This window comes from Gorilla gorilla, chromosome 3, assembly GCF_029281585.2.
Source record: "Gorilla gorilla gorilla isolate KB3781 chromosome 3, NHGRI_mGorGor1-v2.1_pri, whole genome shotgun sequence".
In the NCBI taxonomy this organism is placed as follows: domain Eukaryota; kingdom Metazoa; phylum Chordata; class Mammalia; order Primates; family Hominidae; genus Gorilla; species Gorilla gorilla.
In genome coordinates this window covers 171366591-171390527 of record NC_073227.2, presented here as the reverse complement: position 1 = coordinate 171390527, position 23937 = coordinate 171366591, and the positions used below count along the sequence as shown (strand labels likewise).

At 34.9% G+C, this 23937-nt stretch overlaps 1 protein-coding gene across 4 annotated transcripts in view; it reads left to right on the top strand.

The window, feature by feature from the left end:
- LRBA (LPS responsive beige-like anchor protein) overlaps positions 1–23937 on the top strand; it is a 766360-nt gene that overhangs the window by 657303 nt on the left and 85120 nt on the right. The window lies entirely within an intron of this gene.

Here is a 23937-nt window from a genome sequence, read left to right as displayed (position 1 = left end):
ATATTAGTTATGGTTCAGGCTAAGCTGTTCTTTCGGATGTTTAAGCAACTGTATTTTGGAGTCTTAATATTTCTCATTCACATATTTAAGAATTATACACTTTTGATATGTTATATGTACCAGTTGAGTATCCCTTATCTGAAATGCTTGGGACCAGAAGTATTTCAGGTTTTGGATTTCCTTTACATTTTGGAATGTTTGCACTATACTTATGGTTGAGCATCCCTAATTCAAAAATCTGAAATCTGAAATTCTTCAATAAGCATTTCCTTTTAGCATCATGTTGGTGATCAAAAAAATTTCAGACTTTGGAGCATTTCGTATTTTGAATTTTTGGATTAGGTATGCCCAACCTGCAGTATCATTTATATCTCCTCATTTTTCTCTCATGTAACAGTACAGAGAGCAGGAGTCTGAAGCTGAGAATGAATCTTCCAGCTATAACATGTGACTCCCATCTCTGGGTTCAAGGTGGGTCTACTTCATAGCCAGTAAGAAGAAGGAAAGGAACTATGCCCATTCCTTTTGAGATGAGCAACTGGAAGTGGAACACATTACTTTTGTTTACATCTCATTAGCCATAACTTGAGCACATAGCCTTATCAGGTTATAAGGGAGACAAGGAAATGTGTCTCTGGCTAAGTGAAATTTTTATTATTAAAGAAAATAAGGAGTGGTTAGCAGATAAAAAACAGCAGTCTCTGCCACAATAGTTCATTCTCATAGAGGGAGAAACGTTTCATCCATACATAAAAGGGAGAGTATTGGAAGTTTCATGGAGTGTTTGTGGTAAAATCTAGATTTCAAGGAATTGAGTGAAGGAGTGAAAAGATTACAGAGTGGGTGAACGTGGCTTTTGAGAAGTATGGTGTCCATGAAAGAAGAGGTGATTCTGGGATGTTAATGGAGTTAAAGAATAAATTCTTTTTAGGTAACAGAATCTGGAGCAGATAATAGTTTCAGAAAAGGAATATCTTAGAAGGGGAGAAACTGAAAACCAGTACATAGCATATTTTTAGATGGTATGAGGGCACTGAATTAATATAGAAAGTGGATAACACTTTCTACTCCAAACACAGGGAAAAGAGGAGAGGTAAGGTTGAAATATAAACATTATGCAATGGAGAAGAAAAAAATCAAGAAAAATTTAATGATTTCCTCATTTTGAAGTCAAAGGCCAGCCAGATACTCTTCTGAGAAGGAAAGTGTGGCAGCTGTGTAATTGAGGGCAGCTACTGAGGGAAATATGATGTTAGTGAACTAGAAACACAAAAATACTCAGTGAGTATTTTGAGGTTCAGCTGAAGATAGCTTGGATTTATAGTAAAATTATTAGTATATGTTTTGATTTTTCTCTAACAAATTATGGCAGCCCATATGTAGAAGCCAGAAAATTAGATCATGGGATTCACCAAGATTAGGGATTAACAAAGTAGGTATGGAGAGCAGTCAAATTGATGAGAGTCTAGGTTACATCTTAAAAACCTAGTTGAAAATAACCACCATGTGGTTCAGTGTGGGTTCAAACAGGTAAAGCAGGTCTGAGAAAAATATGGACCAGGAGTTGTATTGGTTGTTTGTTGCTATGTAATAAATTACTCAAAAATACAACAGCTAGAACAACAATAAACATTTCTTTTTTTTCTCATAGTCTGTTTGAGTAAGAAATTTGAGAGTGGCTTAGCTAGGTGGCTCTGGGTCATATTCTCTCTCTCTCTCTCTCTCTCTCTCTCTCACACACACACACACACACACACACACACACACACACACACGAGATTGTAGTCAAGCTGTTTGCTGAGGCTGCAGTCATCTGAATGTATGGCCGATGGTGGAATATCTGCTTCCAAAATGTCTCGCATTGTTGACATGTTGGCAGGAGGCCTCAGTTCCACATGACACTCTCCATAGGATTGCTTGAGTATCCTCACCATATGGAGCGTTTCTCAGATCAAATGATTCAAAAGAGAGGAGGAGGGAAGCCACAATATCTTTTATGACTAGTCTTTGAACTCCCACTGTCACCTCTGCACTATCTTATTGCTTACACAGGTCAGCTGTACTTAGTACAGGAGATGAAAATCATCAAGGGCCATCTTGGAGGCTGGCCATCACAGGAGGAGAACTAATATCTAGTAAGAACTTACTGCGTACCAGGCATATAATTTAATAATAAGGATATTTTATAAGGAACATATTGTTTTTACATTTAAATGAGGAATAAATTGAAGCTTTAAGAAGTTAAGTATTGCCCAAGATTTCAAAACCATTTTACCCAGGCTATGACTCCAGATCTTTTGGATTTTTTTTCTTTTCCTTTCCTTTTTCTTTTTTTTTTGGAGATGGGATCTTGCTCTGTCACCCAGGCTGGAGTGCAGTGGCATGGTCTGGGCTCACAGCCTCCCTAGTAGCTGGAACCACAAGTGTGTGCCACTACATACAGCTAATTTTTGTAGAGAGGGTGTTTCGCCATGTTGCTCAGGCTGGTCTTGAACTCCTGGGCTCAAGTGATCCTCCCACCTCAGCCTCTCAAATTGCTGGGATTACAGGCATGCATCACCATGCCCAGCCAACATTTTCAATAATATTTTATACAGAAATAAAATACGGTGTAGTGGTTTGGTGCACCTACCACATAAAATTGTTTGAGACATAAAATTGTTTGAGAATTAATTGATATTATTTATAGAAATTATCACAGTACTCAAATAAATAGTAAGCAAATACTTACTGGTTGTTTTTATTGTATTATCTTTGTAATTTAAGAACTAAAAGGAGTCACAAGAAGTTAGCATAACGAGCATCTGACAGAAAAATTAACTGATAGAATAAGAGATAATGGTTCATGCAGACTTGAATCACATGGCTTATTAAATCAAAGGTACATTAATGCTTAAAAGTGGCTAAAATGAGTAGAAAAGGAAGGCTTCCAGAGAAGAACCATTAGATGAAATGCTGAAGCTATCAAGAATGATGACAGGGAATAGGACTATGAACCAAAGGCTGAAATAATTGAAGAAAATGAAATATGCTTCATAAAGGCAGTTCATAATTTGTTTAAGGATAATTTGAGGAAATATTTTTAGGATAGGAATATAGACAGCATTTAAAACTTTAAGCTTTATGGTATCTTGAGTGTTAATTCATGTGAGTCACATTTTTACCTAACAAATATAGAAAATAGCATTATTTAATATTATATATTTATAAAATAAGTTATATAATACTGCTTAAGCTTGCTTTATGTTCTCAGCTCTCTGCTTTCCATATACCTTTGGACATACTTGTTTTCCTGTGTCTCCATTAGACTGGAGTTCCTCCAGGGCAAGTATAGAATGCCTCATTTGTCTTTATCCCACAGGACACAGCCAGAGTACCCTGAACATAATAAGAGATATAAATATTAGATAAATAGTAGCTTGCGGCCAGGCGCGGTGGCTCGTGCCTGTAATCTGGCACTTTGGAGACCGAGGCAGGCAGATCACCTGAGGTCAGGAGTTTGAGACCAGCCTGGCCAACATGGTGAAACCCCATCTTTACTATAAATACAAAAATTAGCCAGGTGTGGTGGCGGGCAACTGTAATCCCAGCTACTCAGGAGGCTGAGGCAGGAGAATCGCTTGAACCCAGGAGACAGGGGTTGGAGTGAGCCGGGCTCACGCCACTGCACTGCAGGCTGGGTGACAGAGTGAGACTCTGTCTCAAAAAAAAAAATTTAGTAGCTTGCAGCTCATGCTTTTCAACCTACTATGAAAAGGAGATAGATTATATTAATATTGATACTAGAACATGTTCATATACGTGATATGAAAAGTGTGAGTTTAATTAATTAAATGTGTTAATTAATGCTTCTTTCTCTGTAGGCCGTGGCACAGTTGGTGGGAATGAAGGGTTTGAGATCCTTCTTTTGGGTTCCATACTCCTTTCGCTTTAGAAAGTAGCAATTGAAACCCATAATATGTGCCAGCAACTTTCTTTGGCATGAGATATTCTTTGGAAGACAAAGAAGAGGAGAAAAATATAAATATCATGTTTTAAAAAATTATCAATTTTATTTTTTGGAGCAGTTTTAGTCTTACAGAAAATTTGAGCAGAACCTTTAGAGAGTTCTCATATATACCTCTTACTATTCCTCATCTCAGTACACCATATTATTAACATCTTGCATTAGTGTGGTACACTTACTGTGTTATAACTGATGAGCCAATATCAATACATTATTATTAACTAAAGTCTTTGGTTTATATTAGGGTTCACTTTTGTGTTAGACTTCCTGTAGCTTTTGACAAATGTATAGTACCATACAGAATAGTTTTACTGTCCTAAAAATTCCTTATGCTCCACCTATTCATTCCCCCTTCCTGCTCCACTCCTGGCAACCACTGATCTTTTTATAGTCCCCATAGTTTTGCCTTTTCCAATGTATCATATAGTTGGAATCATATAGTATGTAACCTTTTCAGATTGGCTTCTTTCATTTAGTAACATGCATTTAAGATTCCTCTATGTCTTTGTGTGACTTGATAGCTGATTTCTTTTTATTTTGGAATAATATTCCATTGTATGGATGGACCATAGTTTGTTTATCCATTCACCTACTAAAATATATCTTGGTTGTTTCCAACTTTTGGCAATTGTGAATAAAACTTCTATAAGCATTTATGTTAAGGATTTTGTGTGAGCATAAATTTTCCTCTCATTTGGGTAAGTACCAAAGAGTGCAACTGCTAGATCATATGGTAAGAGAATGTTTAGTTTTGTAAGAAACTGCCAAACTGTCTTCCACTCCACAAAACATTATTTCTTAATGTATTTTTGTAAGTTTTAAGATAGAGTTATCACAGTGGAGGCATTGAGATAGAAGTATCATAGTTAAACCAGAAGAGGCTAGAAATTGAGCAGTCATGAAGAAAGCACTGGGAGCCCTAAGGCATGTGTACAAGGCTGTCAAAAAGATCAAGAACATGTCAGCATCATAATTTGTAGCATGAGACTTGGAAGAAAAGTTCAAATGTAATAATGGAGGACTCTTTAAAAAATGCTGCCTCACTAATGCTCTTATAAAGGCATGGAGGACAGTACTATATGGAGAAACACAGAAATCAACACCTTTGAATCAGGAAGCATTTCAGAAGAGGTAGACTCAAACATTTTACAAATATTTCATTTATGTTTTCTTTTTTATATATGTACAATACTTAGCAAAATCTATGTCAAAAAGTTTGATAGTTCTTTCAATCAATCTAAAGTTAAAATTCTGCATAAATAAGCATTTTGTTATAATTATTTTGCAGCTCTTATATTTCTTAGCAGTACCTGAAACGAAGGTGTTTGGTCTAAAAAAAAAAAGTATATTTTTTTAGGCATCATATGTTTGTATGTGTTCAGTGGATCTCAGCCAAAGGTTGTTGAACCATTAGAGCCACCACAGCAATTTCTAAGCATTCTGAACATAGTGCATTTACCTATAAAAAGGCAACCTGGGTTAAATTCAACCTTCTTGTGCTTTCAGCTAAATTATATCCGGTTAGCACCACTGGTTATCTCCTAATCAGAAGGTCTGGCAGATATATGCATCTTTGTGAGATTATTTGATAACATTTGATTATTTGATAACATTTTGCAAAACATGATGTCCATGGAGAAGAGAAAGAATGAGATAGTTAAAAGACATCAAGATTATATTAAGAGGACCACCTTAATGTGTAATATTTTAATGACATCTTTTAAAAAAATTTTACACTTAGTAATACTTACTTTTGGGCCTGAAATTGACTAAGTCTTCAAACATCTATTTATCTACTAGGAGTATTGAGTCTTATAACCAGTGTTTAATTAATCTGACTCAAGGTTCATTTATTTTTAAAAAAGAAAGAAGGAAAATAGCTGTTTGGGAACTATCAGCTTCTGAGTCTCCAGTCTCTTATTCCCACAGTCCATACACCATCAGATATTTGAACACTCCAAACAGTTTAATCTGTTTTCAGGCTATGTGCCAGTGAAACCAAATATGGTACACAAAAAGACATCTATCCTGTTAACATGAGTGAGAGGAAGAGAACAATTAGATAATGCACTAATGTCTTTAGATGTGTACAGAAGAAGCTCTTTTTAGAATATGTTTTTTAAATTACTTGACTTCACCTTGTGTAAGTTAAACAGGATTTGGTTCTCAGTATTTTCTTCCTTTAGAGCTGTCTTTCCAAGAAGGATGATTAAGTGAAATATAAACATCCACATGAAAAGTGGACTGGTTTTCAAACATTTTAGTGATTTGTTTTTTTAAATAAACAACTGATCGTTGTTACCTTTAGTGAAGATACAGTATTCCTTAGATTGTTACATAATGAAAAGTAAATTTTAAATGTTTTTGTATATACATAGCCTGCAAATGCTTCAGTAATGTTCTAACTTAGATGCTGTTTAAATTTAACTTTTGTTAGACTGTTAGCCAGTACTCTGTATGTGCTGTCCAGAGTGATAATGTGATGCCATATGGTGGGTATAAAACAACCTTTAATTTTCTAAAAAATTGTAGTTTAATGGACAGTTTTGCTTTATGGTTTTTTTTTTCCTTTTTAAGGAAGTATCTGAATTTTTAAATCTTGTGTTAAAGTAGTACCACTGATGGGAACATTTTCTGGAGCTCAGATAATGAACAGTAGTTTTCTCTGAAGGTAAACTGTGAATTGGGGGTATTATGAAGTGAGCACTGAAATCTCGGAGGACTACAGCAGCATAGCATATTGTGAAAATCTGGAACCGGCACCTTGAGAGAATGAGGATTAACCCCCTTGAGTTATTAATGGCTGAGTTTGAAGGATCCCTCACTGTTCCTGTGTTGCTTTCAATCCTTTTTTATAGCACATGGTGGCCTTTTAAAAATACAGTAATATACTATTTCTTAGTCTGTGTCTTTTTAATATTACCATTTCTAAAGTTACAGAAAATATCCAGAGATAGAGTTTAGGGATTATATTGACAAGCTTAAATGTGTTTATGTTGCCTTTTTAAGATGCCATTTATTATCAGTATAAGGAGAATATTCTTCATAGAAGAATATGAACGAATTAGCTAAAACATTCGGATAGACATTTATCCCTTTCTTCATGCTTTTTATTGGAATGCATTACTAAAAGTAGCTTAGGGTATAAGCAAATTACTTCATTTTGATTCTAGATGCTGAGCTCCTAATAGCTTTTAAATTTATACAGTTTTTGTTTAGCTGTCAAAACATTTAATTATGTCATGCCCAAAGGTGTAAAGCTGTCAAATAAATCCGAGTTTCGGCATAAACATTTGCTAAGTTACATGTGCTACTTATGCTGTAGTTGTTACTGGGCAGCTTGTGAACCTGTTTTTGGGGGAGGGGTGTGCCGAGGAACATTAACTCAGCAGGTACAGAACAACATTGGCCCAATGAATTGATGATTACTTGTAAAACAGCAGGCAGTAATGCCCCAAGTCTTTGTAATTCCTCTCTTTATAAAATAAAGCAGGCCAGAGAGTGTGGTGGATTCTTTGGCTCAATTTGCACTGTAAGAAAGCTGTCTTTTTGCAAAAATATGTATTCTTTCTTTCCTTACCTCCACCTTATTCTCTGGTTTCTCTTCAAAAACAGATGTACCCCATTTATGTTTTACTTCTCCCTCATTCTAGAGTAAAGGAAGTGCTGTAACTAATCAACAATTAATTATAAATTATAAGTTTAGTTTTCTAAAACACTTTTAAAGAAAGGAAAATTTTAAAAATTTTAATTAGCCTTAATATCTAGTTATTCGATAAATAAAATTTTTAGTATTTGATGACGTTATTTGGAGGTAAATTTGTTAGCATAAATACTAATGCAGACTTCACTAATGCAAAATTCACTAAGAGGTAGGGGAGTAAAGTAAATTAGTTCTACTTTGAAGCTTTTATTTTCTTCCCCTTTCAAAATGAATGGGAAGGCCCTTGAGAGGCCCTTGAATGAAAGCTGCTTTTCATTAGTGCTACCAAATACCTACTTGAAAGAGTTGAGTTCTAACTGAACACCCACACAAGAGAAAGGGAAAGCTTCCTTTTTCTACTGGAGGACCATCAGCTAAATAGCTCTTGGCTTCTCTTTTCCAATCAGGTGGTTTCACATCAGAGTTAATTACTCCAGTCATTTATTCTAATCACCCTCCTCTTATGGCTAGCTGCATTCTGTCATGGGGTGGCATCGTTTGAAGCCAGTTAAGTTTGAAAACCACTGCAGGGTACTTGAGGCTCATTAGTGAGGCCTATCCATGCCTGGCTTTGGATTTGCTCCCTGATTAACTCTGCATCTCTCGGCCTAGCTCCCTCCTCTCACTGTCCACCAGCCCCCACTCCTCCATGCAGTCTCTCAAACAGGAATGTTTCAATTAACTCTTGCCATGCTGTTTGTCTTTTCACCTCATATTTAAGAAAAATTTAAATGCTTAGATTGCTTCCAATATATTTTGCTAGATTCTGACCAATAACTGCATCCTATGAGTTGAATTTAACTACAGTGGTAGACATTCTACAAAAAGATTTATATTTTTGAAGAACAAAGGAGGAAAATAGTAGCCTCAGAGTGAATACAGTTATGTCCTTTATTCAATTCTCCTAATCTAATAAAGGTAGTGATTCTAACTCATATTTTATAGTATTCTAATATGTCTTACCAGCTATCATAGGGGTTGTCTGAACGGCTTAAAAAAAATCTCAAAACAGCCTTATTCTTTGAGACTGTTTTTTCTTATCAGTTATAGTATTTTAATTTAAAAGCATTTGTCAAATGGTACATTTAAGAGATATTAAAATCACAAAAACAAATAATGTTTGTGCTATACATTTTTTAAAATAAAAAATCTAATCAATATTTTGAGTAGTTTGAGCAGTGTTATTACGTGGAAGTATTTAAGGTATTTTCCAAATATTAACAGAAACGTAGAACCAATTGGGTAGTTACATGAAAATGTTTAAGTAGGAAATAACAGAAATTTTCTCTGTTATTTCTGCATAGTAGTTTGATTTAAGGAAATCAAATAGTTCATGTGTCAAAATATAGAAATTAAAATACATGAAATCACTTTTTTTTTTTTTTTTTTTTTTGAGACAGAGTTTCACTCTTGTTACCCAGGCTGGAGTGCAATGGTGGGATCTCAGCTCACCACAACCTCTGCCTCCCTGGTTCAAGAGATTCTCTTGCCTCAGCCTCCTGAGTAGCTGGTATTACAGGCATGCGCCACCATGCCCAGCTAATTTTGTATTTTTAGTAGAGACGGGGTTTCTCCGTGTTGGTCAGGCTGGTCTCGAACTCTTGACCTCAGGTGATCTGTCCATCTTGACCTCCCAAAATGTTGGGATTACAGGCGTGAGCCACCGTGCCCGGCCTGAAATCACATTTTCATAAGTTGCTAATGTCATGGACGTTTAGAAATTTGCAGAATGAACTCCTATTATTAACTATTCCTAAAATAGTTTCTTTGTTTAATGGATTGGTTATTTATTAAGAGTCTTTGGACTTAGCAACTAGTATATTGGTATCATTCTCTGTCTTGCTCTAAAGGCTGTTTATTTTTAAAATATCATAATGAGGCCAGGTGCAGTTGCTCACTCCTGTAATCCCATCTCTTTGGGAGGCCAAGGCAGGCAGATTGCTTGAGTCCAGGAGTTCGAGACCAGCCTGGGCAACATGGTGAAACTCTGTCTCTACAAAACATAAAAAAATTCGCCGGGTGTGGTGGCATGCTTGTAGTCCAGCTACTTGGGAGGCTGAAGCAAGATGATCACTTGAGCCCAGGAGGTCGAGGCTGCAGTGAGCTGTGTTCACACTACTGCACTCCAGCCAGAGTAACAAAGTGACACCCTGTCTCTCTCTTTCTCTCTCTCTCTCACACACACATACACTTTCTCTCTCTTTGTATGTGTATATATATTATGATATATATTTATGATATACATTCTTATGATATTTTATTATGATATAAAATATTATAGTGAATATATGGTTACATTAATGAAAAAGAGGCCTAGAATATAAATTTCTTATCCAGCTCAATAAATATTTATTGGGCATCTACTATATGCTCAGTTCCAAGAATACAGGTATAATCTATACCTTCTAGGAGCTTACATTCCAGTTAATAAAAGAGAAAAATAAGCTGTAATACAAGTTGAAAGTATTGGTTTTAAAAATGCATGTGTCAAAGCAAAAAACCAGTTGAAAGAACAGTAAAACCTATAAATAAAGCCTCCACATCAACATGGCACACCAGATTTAGTATATACTCAGCAATACTTGTTACTAGTATTTCTAAATGATATATGTGAAACCAATTAAAAGTAATCCATGTTATGTAGTGGTTTCATATTTTTAGAGTTTTCATATTGCAGCTTTGGTTCAAAAGGATGTGTTGTGGTTAATATGGCTTTAGGAGTCAGAGAAATCTGGGTTCAGGTCACAACTCTGACATTTACTAGCTGTGACATCAGACAATTTGCTTAAGCTTTCTTAGCTTCATTTGTAAAACAGTTTTTAAAAATGTGGTGCTTATAGGATTATTGTAAGGATTAAATAAAATAATCCATGTAAAACATTTAGCATAAAGCTGGGCACAGCATAAATACTCACTAAATGTTAAATGCTGCTGGTATTGTTATAGTGTGGTGGTGGTTGTTTAGTTGGACAGTGCATTTCCCCCAAGTTGACCTCTAGATGCATTTTCTTTGCATAACATACTGACTTTCTTGAGTCTTTGTCAAGTGTATTAGGGATATCATTTGCATCTGTCTTCTGGACACTATTGAAGAGAAAATAAAACCTTGAAAGATGATACTTTAATATCCACTTCACTTTTTTTTCCTTCCCATGTAATCACTCTACCTCAAATTTGATTGTATGGTTAACAAACTGCAGACAGCTCCTTTTGCAGTGGCTAGTAATCACAGAAATTTTTCAAATTTTCTATAACGCTGCCAAACCAGCACTGTATCAACCAAGTGAAGTGGCTATGGTCAATTTCACGCTTCTTAAACAGTGCTTTAAGATCTAGTCCCTCAGCATAGACATTGAATTGTGGTAAATCAGAAGAATTTCTTAAATGCCATTTGTTCATTCAACAGACATGTATTAGGGGCCTACTGGATAATTAGATCTGTGATCACAAAATTGGAAGACTGTGACACCTGCCCTTTGGGACTGCCATTATGAGAAGCAGACAGACATGACAGTAACTAATTAGAGAAATAGATTAAGTGATATAGTCATTCATTCTACAAATATTTTGTGAGTACCTACTACATACTGGTTATACAGCAGTGAGAAAGATGGTATATAGTACCTGCCCTTTTGGAATTTATTGTTTTGTAAGGGAAATAGATAATAAATAAAAAAGTAAACAAATATATAACTTGTGATAACATGTAATATAATAAATATACTTGTATATATACCATGAAGGAGTAGCAAGATTACCATGAAAGCATTTAACATTATGTGTAGAGAGAGACACAAAGAGAGAAAGAGAGAGAATAAATATATATTCTGGGACCAAAAGAGGAAATGCCTTGTTCTGTTTCTGGGGAAGGTTGAGGAAGGCTTAGCCAAGGAACCCACATGTAACCTTAGTCTTTGAGAATGAATAGGGGTTTGCCAGGCAGGGAGTAAGATGATGGAATGGACATTACAGATATAAGAAGCACTGTGAACAAAGATATCAAGGTTATAGTACTGTACATGAGCTAAACTGTTTTTTGTTTTGTTTTGCTTTGTTTTTTGAGACAAGGTCTCTCTCTGTTGCCCAGGCCGGCATACAGTGGCACAATCACACCTCACTGCAGCCTCAACTGCTCAGGCTCAAGTGATCCTCCCACATGAGCCTCCCAAGTAGCTGGGACTACAAGCACTCTATCATGCCTTGCTATTTTTTATTTTTTATTTTTTTGTATTTTCAGTAGAGATGGGGATTCATCATGTTGCCCAGGCTGCCAGGCTGCCAGGCTGATCTCAAACTGCTGGGTTCAAGTGATCCACCTACCTCAGCCTCCCAGTGTGCTGGGAATACAGGCATGAGCCACTGCATGCAGCCACATGAGCTAAACTTAATTCAGATGGTAGACTGAAGTACATGTTTGAGAGAACTGTGGGTGGTATGTATGGAAATATATGGCTGGAGGCAGATTATATGATAAATCTTTAATGCCTCGTAAATAGTATGGACTTTTTTCTTTGGGGAGGTGGTGGCCAAAAGGAGTTCCTGGACCAGCAGCATCAATATCACCTGAGATCTTGTTATAAGAGCAAATTCTTTACTCTGCCCCTGATCTACTGAAACAGAGACTGTGGATTGGAGCCTGTTTTAACAAGTTCTCCAGCTAATTTTGGTGTGTGTTAAAGTTGGAGATCCACTGCTTTAGGGAAAGGAGAAAAGTTTTAAGGAGAGCAGTGACTTGGCTAGGTTTTAGATAGCAGTTCATATGGAGGAGGGACTGAAGAGAGAAATTTTAGAGATAAAGAAACAGTTTGGATACCGATAGAATAATTGAACAAAGAAATCATGAAGCATGAAACCAAAGGTAGTCCCAGTGAAAGGAAAAGAAAGAATGACTTAGGAAGATATTTAGGAGGCTTATTGTCTGATAAAATTTTGTAAGGAGAGGGGAAAGGAGAAGTCAAGATGACAGCCATATTTCTGAATTGGCTGACTAGATGAAGGACCTAGTCCCTCACCAGAAAGACAAGAAAAGGAGCAAGTGTCAGAGGAAATACTATTCATTTGGTTTTTGATATATTAATTTTGAGTTATGTGAAGCACACCAAAAAAAGTAGTGTGATGGGCGAGGCGTGGTGGCTCATGCCTGTAATCCCAGCACTTTGGGAGGCCGAGGCAGGCAGATCATGAGGTCAGGAGATCGAGACCATCCTGGCTAACATGGTGAAACCCCATCTCTACTAAAAAATACAAAAGATTAGCCAGGCGTGGTGGCAGGTGCCTGTAGTCCCAGCTACTCAGGAAACTGAGGCAGGAGAATGGGCGTGAACCCGGGAGGCGGAGCTTGCAGTGAGCCGAGATCACGCCACTGCACTCCAGCCTGGGCGACAGAGTGAGACTCCGTCTCAAAAAAAAAAAAAAAAAAGTAGTGTCATGGGCAGTTGGCATTTTGGATTTGAAGCTCCAGAGAGGTAGTAATTGTTGGTTGAAGTAATTGAAGTGTGACTCATCTAGCCTGGGTTATACCAGAGGCAGAGGGCCTGGGACTGAATCTTGAGGAGAATAAACGCTGAAATGTTAGAGGAAAAAGACCCTATATTAAGAAAATGAATAGGAAAATCAGAAATGTAGAAAGAGAATCTGGAGAGAGAGTGTCAAGCGAGAAGAAGAAAGAGAAACAAACACCATAATGCAGAGAGGTGAAATGAGAAAAGATGAGCATATACTGGATTCAGACAGTTAGTAATCTTTGCAAAAACATTTTCAGTGGTGTGCCTGTAACAGAAAGAGGAGAAACTAGTTAAGAAGTGAAAGGGAGGTAAGGAAACATAAATAAGAAATGTATTTAACTCTTGCAAGAAGTCTCTATTGTCGACCTCATATTGCATATGTATTCATGGCTACTTAAAAATAATTTTAAAAGACTGACCCTATTAACTAATCATTATTTAATTGAAAATGCAGAAAGAATCAGACCCAAAATTTTGGGAATCAGAATGTTATTGTAGATGTTAAAAAATCTCTAGGAGTAGACAGAGACTCGTTATCTGCTACTAAAATGAAGTGTCTTTTATGAGTTTTGTGAATACATACACATTACAGATGTCATGTATCTGACTTTCAGCAAAGATTATGTCCCCTATACTAAGTTGTGGTCTATGGCTATATGGTAATTCGTAAAGTACATAACTGATAGAGCTGAGTAGCCAAAATTTAAGAACTCTAATTAAGGACCTTTAAGGATGGAAAGTTTATAGATTACAGCATAGTTGGTAGAATTAGCCCTTTTACCTTTATTATTTAGAGGATAGTCATAATGCCATCTTTCAGATGCTGCCACATTTCTTCAGAGATCTATAAATGGCTGAAGAATATACACTGTAGGACATTATGTCTGTTTCACACTTGAAGATGTTATATTTCTGCTGTCATTTCCTAAGGTGTAGCCATTCTTCACGGCACTGAGAATTGTAATGGCCTCTTCAAAACTGCATTGAAGGTCATTTTAGTCTGGCAGTTACTTCGTACTTTGTAAGGTTTATCTTTATTTTCAGTAAGATAAGGTGTATTTTAAAAGTGTTAAGTATTGTTAACTCCTGCATTCTGTCTTGTATCAAAATCTGGATGCAGATTCAGTATTTGGAACTGAATAAAGCCTCACTGTCCAGCTGATAACCACTAGTCACATGTGGTTGTTGATCACTTGAAATGTGGCTAGTGTGATCAACATGTGCTGTCCATTGTAAGTGTAAAATGTATACCAGATTTCTGAGATTTAATACAAAATAATTTCTATGTTGATTACATGTTGAAATGATATTTTGTATATTCTTGATAAAATATTACCATGTCATTAAAACAGTTTTACTTTTTTTTTTACTTTTTAAAATGTGGCTACTATAGGCTGGGCATGGGGACTTAACACTGTAATCCCAGCAATTTGGAAGGCCAAGGCAGGAGGATTGCTTGAGCTCAGGAGTTCAAGACTGGCCTGGGCAACACAGCGAGACCCTGTCTCATTTTTTAAAAAAATATTTTTTATAAATTAAAAAAATGTGGCTACTAGAAAATTTTAAATTGCATATCTGGCATGGATATATATCTGTTGGACAAAACTGTTATAAAATCCTTGGGGTGATTTTGTTACACAGAATTTTTTTGGCTTGTGCATTCCACTATTGAACATGAGCATATTTTCTTTCTTTTTTTTTTTTGAGACGGAGTCTTGCTCTGTCACCCAGGCTGGAGTGCAGTGGTGTGATCTTGGCTCACTGCAACCTCCACCTCCCGGATTCAAGAGATTCTCCTGCCTCAGCCTCCTGAGTAGCTGGGATTACAGATGCACACCACCACGCCCAGCTAATTTTTTGTATTTTTAGCAGAGATGGGGTTTCACCGTGTTGGCCAGGCTGGTCTTGAACTCCTAACCTCATGGTCCACCCGCTTCGGCCTCCCAAAGTGCTGGGATTACAGGTGTAACCCACCGTGCCTGGTCAAACATATTTTAATACTTTAATAGTGTACAAACTTCCACTAAAATTCTCAGCCTTAGATCCAAAACAAAGGGTTAATTTCAAGTCTATAAAAGGAAGTCCAAAATATTAATACTAAGTTCAAAACTCAACTAATCTTCTACCATGTAAACAATTTCTCCTCTAGTATGGTTAAGGTTCAAACTGATGACCCAAAATTCCTTTTTCTTCACCCCTCACACTGGTAATCAGTTGCTGTAAGTAATAACTTGTATCTTAAATCTTTCTGAACTCTGTCGCCTCTTCACTCCAGATGCTACTTTCTTGACTAAGGCTCTCACTACCTCTCACTTAGACTATGAAAGTAGTCTTAGAGCTGACCTTTTGCTCCCCTTTCCTTCTTCCAAAGGGATGTCTCATTTCAGTATCCCCAGAGTCTAGCACAAGACCAATAGTAACCACTCAATAAATATTTATTGAATGAATAGATGAGAGAGATGCTAGCATTAATAGAAAGTTGCAGAATGTATAATACTTTTAGTCCTATATAATATACAAGTATGCAATCGCATACACAAAGTAAATGCAGATGTAATTTGATTCTCTGGCTGAACTTAATGCTTTATATTCAGCAACTTTTGCTTTTTTTTAATTCAAGTTTTTCTTTATTGGATATTCTTAGGAGTAATGACATAATAAATGTTCTACTTTGCCAAGGATTTTGATTTGCCAGTATAAGTTTATGGCAGTTAGTCCAGGGAATCATTGGTGCCATGCAGACAGCTCCTTGTTTTTGTCTGGAGTCCTCATGGGATTAAACTACATCTGGCAATAAGTAGAGATTCTGGTCTGGCCATCTTCAAAGGCAAGAGACTGCTAGTATTTATCAGATCTATATGGATAAGCAAATGGGAAGGGATTAAATTTTTTTTATTTTGTTTTCCTTCCTTTTGTAACTGACTATATAATATAAAATCTACAGGAGTTCATACAGTAAATTAATACATTTTGTGATGGCTGCTGAAGAGGAAACATTCATTTTTCTATACCTAGGTGGATAATTGACCACTTTAAATTAATATTTTAATTACTTATGTCTATGTTTATAACTACTTTATCTTAGAAAATATAACAGCAATTTAAAGTCCTCAACATTAAGTTTCTAGGGATACTTTACTAATTTTTTAAAGAGTTGAACATCTAGTATACCTGTTTTAAACATTTTAATGTCTATAAATATTACAGCATCATGTTTGGAATTTGGAAGTTTTTGATGCATATTTATCTATGTGAGAAAGTTTACCTTTGAGCTTGTTTTAAGGCAGGCTAGTCTACCTTCCAAGTAATGGTGAGCCTGCCTTTCATACAGGCTGTGTCCTTCTCCTTATACTCTTCACATTCTTAAGAGGTTATTAGTCCTGGGACTCAATTTACCTGTTATCAAAGCATATTAGCTCTGCATTTAACTAACAAAATAAAATGGCTTAATTCCAGGTACTTGTCATGAAGCACAATCTAGAACCTACCATTCAAAGCCTTTCTAAGAGAAATAATGTTTGTGCAAGATTATCTGAAGAATATGTGGTCTCCCCATTTGTCTATACTTTAAATCTATCTCAGGATTAACTCAGTCCCTCTGAGAGTTACATACCTGGATTCCATCATATTGCCAAGGGAGGAATTTCTTATCTCAGGAATAGAAATAATGTGTTTTTCCAGGCCATCTGGTTTGTTTTTACATTATGGTCATTTTTGTCTCCTGTAATTGTTCGTGTTTCTTTCTTTATGTTGCCTGCTAGAAAGCTTAGCAGCAAATACATGGCTCAGCATATATAGATTTGTTAAAACAAGTATTTGAAATTTCATGGCGTAGTTTTTATGTGATATCTCCCTTTAAATTTTGCATTGCCTCACTTCTCTTTTGTTAAATGTATCTTGCTGCATATATATCACTGTAAGCTCTATGAATTATTTTCTGAACAAAGGCTTGCAAAATGCAAACACATAAAAGAAATAGGTATAATTTTTCCCCATCCAGTTTTACTAAACTAAAGGTTTTTTTTTTTTAAAAAAGCTCAATATCCCTATGTGTGTGATACTGTAATTAGTTTAGCATATCTGTATGTTGTGAATTCCTAGATTTTAGATGAAAAGTGACCTAAGGTTGAAATGTTAATTAAATGTTTTAATGTTCTGTAGTTCTAAAGAAAATAGTTGGATAAAATGTCAGTATATAGGAGTATTTTAAACATTTTTTAAAAATCATCTCTCTGTAAAGGAAGGTAATTGTACAAGTTTGTCTAATCCTTTTGATCTTGGCACACAGCAATACAGACTTCAGTTGAGATTAAAACTATGAATTTCAAAGGAAACATGGCCTTCAGTGTATAAAATATATAACAGCTGGTTGACTAGTCCATTTAAAACTACACAATAACAATCGTAGACAGAATGATTCTCCTGCCAAAAGATGCACGAGTGCTTGATGGTTATATCAAGATACGATACTAACTCACACTTTTCTTTAGTAATGATATAAATGTAGAAATGAACTGTGTACTGCTGGCTCAAAATATCTCTTCTGCCCAACAGTTCAAGGGCAGTTTAGAAGTATAGAACCCCTTTTAGTGATTTCTCTATCTGCTTTTCAGGCTGAACTTCAGTATGTTGTTGACTAAATTTCATTTTTTAAAACTGTCTGATACAATTTTTATTCTTAGCATCCCACAGTTTTTTCCCTAAATCTTTGATCCTCCATTTTTACCTTCTTGGGCTTCATGACTTATTGATCTTAATGTCACAATTTCACACATATTTTTAAGCTCTCAAAATTAAACTTTTCTTTGTAAATAGGATAAAGCTTGTTTCACATTATATATATATATGTATATTAAGGTAAATAGCTGAACTCTGAAGCATTGTGATTTATATATAATCAGTGTGGAGGAAATTGATGCTCATATTAATGGATTTTAGTTTATTAAATATTTCCATTGTGTTTTACCTGAAGATGTAATCTTTAAATTAGTGAAATTGATGCATTTTTTTTTAAATGAGGATTGGTGTGAATTTGTCACTCCTGGCAAGTCACATTTAGAAAACATATTTGTATTCTGAATTTATATCCATCCAATATGAAAAAATGTTAATTTTCTGTGACCTTTGTTAGAAAATTTTGATACAACATAGTTAACAGCAAATTTTCTTTTATTTTCTTTAGATTTATTTCAAATAAGGAAATTTACCTATAGATAAAATTGAAATTTGCTAAAGTAACTCAGATTCACTGCAAATTCAGAGCCAGCATTTAAGGAGTTAATGCATCTTATTAGGGGGACAGGAAATCTGGCAACTATTGCAGAAACTAGACCTAATGGTGCACACAAACAATTTGTCAGTCTTCTTAAATGTGAATAGCTTTCCGCAAAGTGGCTGCTCTTGCTTTGTTTGAACAGGCTAAACTTTTCCTTTTTGGACTTTACATCTTAGAAGTGAAATGTGATCCACATACTCAATCAAAATCATTTAATTCAAAGCATATTTTGATTGGAACAAAGTTGACATGGAAAGAAACTCTAGAATAAAAAAGTTGAAAGGACTTTATATCATATATTTAGCAGGAAAATTTGAAACAGTTCTAATTAGGCTGAAAAAAACAGCTTTCTTCAATGTAAATTACAAAGGTCATATATCAATGTTAAGGAAACATTACCACTAGTGTTTGAAATCCAGCACATGCAAACATAACAGACCAGTTCATTTTAAATCTCTGTGTGTATATGTGTTTGTATAGGAAGAAGGCCGTATTACATGGATTTAAAATGAAAAATACTTAAAATTCCAAGTTTATAACTTTGTATATTACCGCCTTGCCAATCTCAGTGTCAGTTCCTTTAAAACATACTGTTATCTATGTTCAAATGAATTAAGACTCTTAATTATAAGTACGATTAAAATTTTACAAAATGGATGTTTCATTCATTATAAATACGATTAAATACATCTTATAAGTAAATGTATTTCAAGTCAGGAGGGTTAATCAGTGATTTTCATTTTCTCATTTGAAACTTACAGCTATGGTATTTTGTATCTCAGAACCTTTGTACCTTGGGCCTTCTAGAAGCCTGGGAGTGGAAGTAGTGGTACAGGTGTGCAGAAATGTATATTTGGGCTGCCTAGGCCTATTCTCTCTGGTTATAAAAAGTGTATAAAGAATATTTGATCTTTTTATTTAACTTTTTATAAAAGTCATTTATCTCATAGATATTGCTAGTTTTTACTTAGTTTCTTTTTTTAATGGAGTGGTATGAGAATGTTTAGCCAAAGAATAAGTAAATATTAGCATTAAGCTGGGAATGACAAGTATGAGAAACATAAATAATAAACAAATAAGGTTTCTTGGTCTTGAGGTAAACAATTATCTAATAATTTCCTTTGTTGATTGAAATTGGTTTTCTTGATTTTTACATTGGCAAAAATTTGGTTTCTTGAAAATAAAAGGAAATTGCTAGTGTATCACTAATGCATGTGTAGATTAAATACATAGTTAATGCCTTTTAGTTTAGAATTTTTATTCTCAAATAGCTTAGAGTTTCTTGGAAAAAGCTATTTCTATATGTTATCACGTTTTTTGACTCCACTATAGAAATAAGAATAATTTTATATAACACTTTTTATAAAGAAATAATCTATTTCTTAAGTGAGTTAGTTTCAGGAAAGCATAGATTGTGTTCTTTCAGTCAGATTTGCTAAACATGCACACAGACACATACATATATATATACACACACACACATATTGTAATTATTTCTGACACAGGGTTATACAAACCTCCTATTTATGAATAATTTACTATTATCTTTATAATATTAAAACTTTGTTGGTATTCTGTATGCAGAACAAACAAATGAAAGTTAGTAATAAGTGTATTTGACATCTGTATACTGTACTTTTTAGCATATCTGAAGTATTTTACTCTGCCTAATAGATCTCATTAAAAAAAACAGATATCAGTGCCAAGACAGTTTGTCAACACTAATATGAGTCCCCCTGGATTGGATTGACAATTCGTGTGAGGCTTCATATGATAGTCTTTTCATAGTCTTATCTGATCCTTAACAATTGGACATTAGTCACTGATTTATTTTATAATAACTCAGATGAGTTGAATATTGTTAGATTGTGTTGGACATTTTAGTGGATTTTCTTTTTTACAAATATTACTCAGAGCACACATTGGATGTAAATGATGTATGCAGCCTGCTAGGGGAGTACTAACAATTGATTGGTTAGGTTTGAGAGCAGCATGGGAAGAATGTTACTATCCCCTAGCTGCAAACCGTATTTAACTCCAGGCTTAATGAGAACTGTTGGTTTTGAAGGCTTTGAAAAATCTCAAATGCTCAGCATTCCACTGGCATTTTTCATTTTTTTGTAACTAAAAATGTAGATCTAAATGAGAATTTTCTATATATGAAGAATTTTTAAAAAAAATCTTAATATATAAAAAAGCTATTTTAATATAGGTTTTATGATTTATGTTTTTAAATCTTAAAAATGGGAGTTATAAAAGGCAACCTCAGGGTATTCCATTTTGAATTACATTCTGTTTGTATTTTTTCCCTTAATTTCTTCCTGCCTGTCCTTCTCTCTCCCCTCAAGTCTTAAGTGCATTACCTACTTTTGGTTAGGCAGTTGTCATTCACTGATAGCAAAAGGATGTTAAAGTTCGGAGCTGACTTTGTACTGAAATGACTTTGAAACTTCTTGGAATTCTCTTATACTTACCACGTTGTTCTTTTAGGTCCCTTTTTAAAGCTTTGGTATATTGCAAGACATGCTTGAAGCTGACTAATGGAATTTTTAGTTGAGTGTTTGAGAAATTATTTAAAGTTTATTCATGAAGGTAACGTGTTTATCAACTTCTGGAAGTGATTTTGCCAATAGTTGTGCGAATTACTGGTCAACTCCTTAAGGACTGACCTATGACAATGTAAGGTGAGGTCTGAACCATGGCATTGTGGTGATCTCTGCATGTGTGTTTGCAGCATGATATGAGCACATGGTAGCTTTCCTTTCAGCATTTTTGCTTAAAATTCTGATGCAGTATCAAGATGTAAAGCTTTAAGCATCGAAATCTAACCAACTTTACCATTTTGAGTGTGCATAAAGAAGTAGTCAGCCGTAAGGAAAATTCAACAGTTCTTTGTTTGGTGACACATAAAATAAAATTGCCCTAGTTTTTAGAGCTTTAATATTGAGAAAATTCATTTGTACTTTGTCATTTGCTGAGCCTTCTAGAATTTTATGGTCTCAAATCACAACACCATGGATGCTCAGGAGACTCCTGACTGTTTTATCTTATTAAACAATTTTGAAATCATTAATTTTTAATTAGCTTGGATGCAGGGTTTTTTTTATTGTTTCAATAGTGTGTGTATATGAACTACACGTTTTTTATTTAAACTACTGGCGAGAGTACTATTTACGTAAATAAGTATACGTTCTTTCTAAGAGTATATACTGTGAGTTTGCTTCATACAGTCATATTTTTTGTAAACTCAGAGATATTATATGCTAATCTATTATAGTAGAGCTTTTCGGCAGTTTATGAACTCAGATTTCGAACAGCCACCAAAAAGGACGTAAGCGTGAAGATATGCATAGGTCCTTCCCTGATTGAAAGTTCTAATTAAGTGAATTGGAGAAAATTAACTGAAATTAGCTGTCAGAAAGTCACATTTAAATGAGTGATGAGCTAGTCTGGCAGTAAACATTTAAATGATATAAATTGCCATTTAAGTGTATGGTTTAATGTTTGTCATGCATTAATGTGACATGAGACTGCAGTGACAATCAAGCAGCTTGCTCTAATTTGAACATATTTAGGGCTTTTGTGTAGAGTGCACTGCACACAAATTAAGACAATTGCTGTTTTTATGTGTCATTGTAAATGTGCCTACCCCATACCCCCATCCCTACCCAAGGTCTAAGTTAATGAAACCAACGTATCATTTCTGTGTGTAACTTGCATTAGTAGTTCCTAGATTTTTTTCAAATTTATGTACTTAAAATAGGCATTTACTTAAAGTTATCACAAGCTTCTCTCTTCTTATTTCAAGTAAAATATGAAGCAGTTTTGTGCTGTCATATCTGTTTAATAAATTTGTAAATGTAAAGCATTTTAGAAGAGATGTCTAAAACAGTAACTTTCTCAATTGAAGCTAGCTAAATATTTTTAAGGCATATTTCATTTAAGGTATACTTTGGGATGTGAGAATTGCGTAGAGTTTTGTTTACAAAATTATATTTTCAATTTTATATTTGTGATATATCATAAAGCTATGTTAAATATTAAAGGAAATTTTTTTGTAGTTAGCTATAAACATTTCTTTTTCATAGGCACTTATTTTAATAAAGCATATCTTTACACAAGTGTCCACATGTAAAGGAATAGGAACGTCTTTTGTCACAAGATGGTTTATGTCTCATTGGTTACTTGCTACACAAGTTGGTCAGTTTTGTTTTAAAACCAACAGATCTCTTATAACATAGCAGCAAGCCATACTGAAAATACATCGCAATCATAGACTTACTACTCTAAAAATAAAAATCAATTTCAATGAGATACATTACCAGATATAAGTTGGTACAGCAGTCTCCTCCTTATCCACAGTTTTGCTTTCCAGAATTCCAGTTACCTGTGTTTAACCAAGGTCTGAAAATGTGTGAGTACAGTACAATCAGATACTTTGAGGTAGAGACAGAGACCACATTTACATAACATTTATTACGGTTTTTTTTTTTACAGTATATCATTATTGTTCAATTTTGTTGTTATTGTTGTTTATCTCTTACTGTGCCTAATTTATAAATTAAACTTTATCATAGGTATTTATGTATAGGAAAAAAACATAGTACATATAGGTATAGGGTTTGGTACTATTCACAGATTCAGGCATCTACTGGGGGTCTTCGAAGAACATACCGCTGTGGATGAGGGGGGATTACTGTATAGTTTTTTTGTTTTGTTTTGTTTTTTGAGATGGAGTCTCACTCTGTCACCCAGGCTGGAGTGCAGTGGTGTGATCTCGGCTCACTGCAAGCTCCATCTCCTAGGTTCATGCCATTCTCCTGCCTCAGCCTCCCGGGTAGCTGGGACTACAGGCGCCCGCCACCACGCCCGGCTAATTTTTTGTATTTTTAGTAGAGACAGGGTTTCACTGTGTTAGCCAGGATGGTCTCGATCTCCTGACCTCGTGATCCGCCCACCTCAGCCTCCCAGAGTGCTGGGATTACAGGCATGAGCCACCGTGCCCGGCCTACTGTATACATTTAATTAAGCTTTAGAGTTTATGTTTGAAAACTCTTTGATTTTAATATAATTATTTATTGTTAAACTAATCCATAATGCTAAACTTTGATGTTGGAATGATTTTGAACAATATTAAATAATATAAAGATGGATACTTTCCTAAAAAATATCTTTAGTTTTTAAAACTCTTTAGTATTTATAACGTTATTAAGTTCACCAAACATTATTGGCATCTATTATGTTTTAGGCACAACGCTTGTAACTGGGAATATAATGATGGATAGGAAATGGATCTTGTGCCTAGCATCTCGACCAAATACTTGATTGTGTTCATTCCTTATTTATTGGACACTATTATGTTAATAGCATCAAATATTTGGTCAGGTTTGATATTAATACCTAGAATAAAAATTCAGTAATTATAGGTATCCCCCACAAAATCTAATTT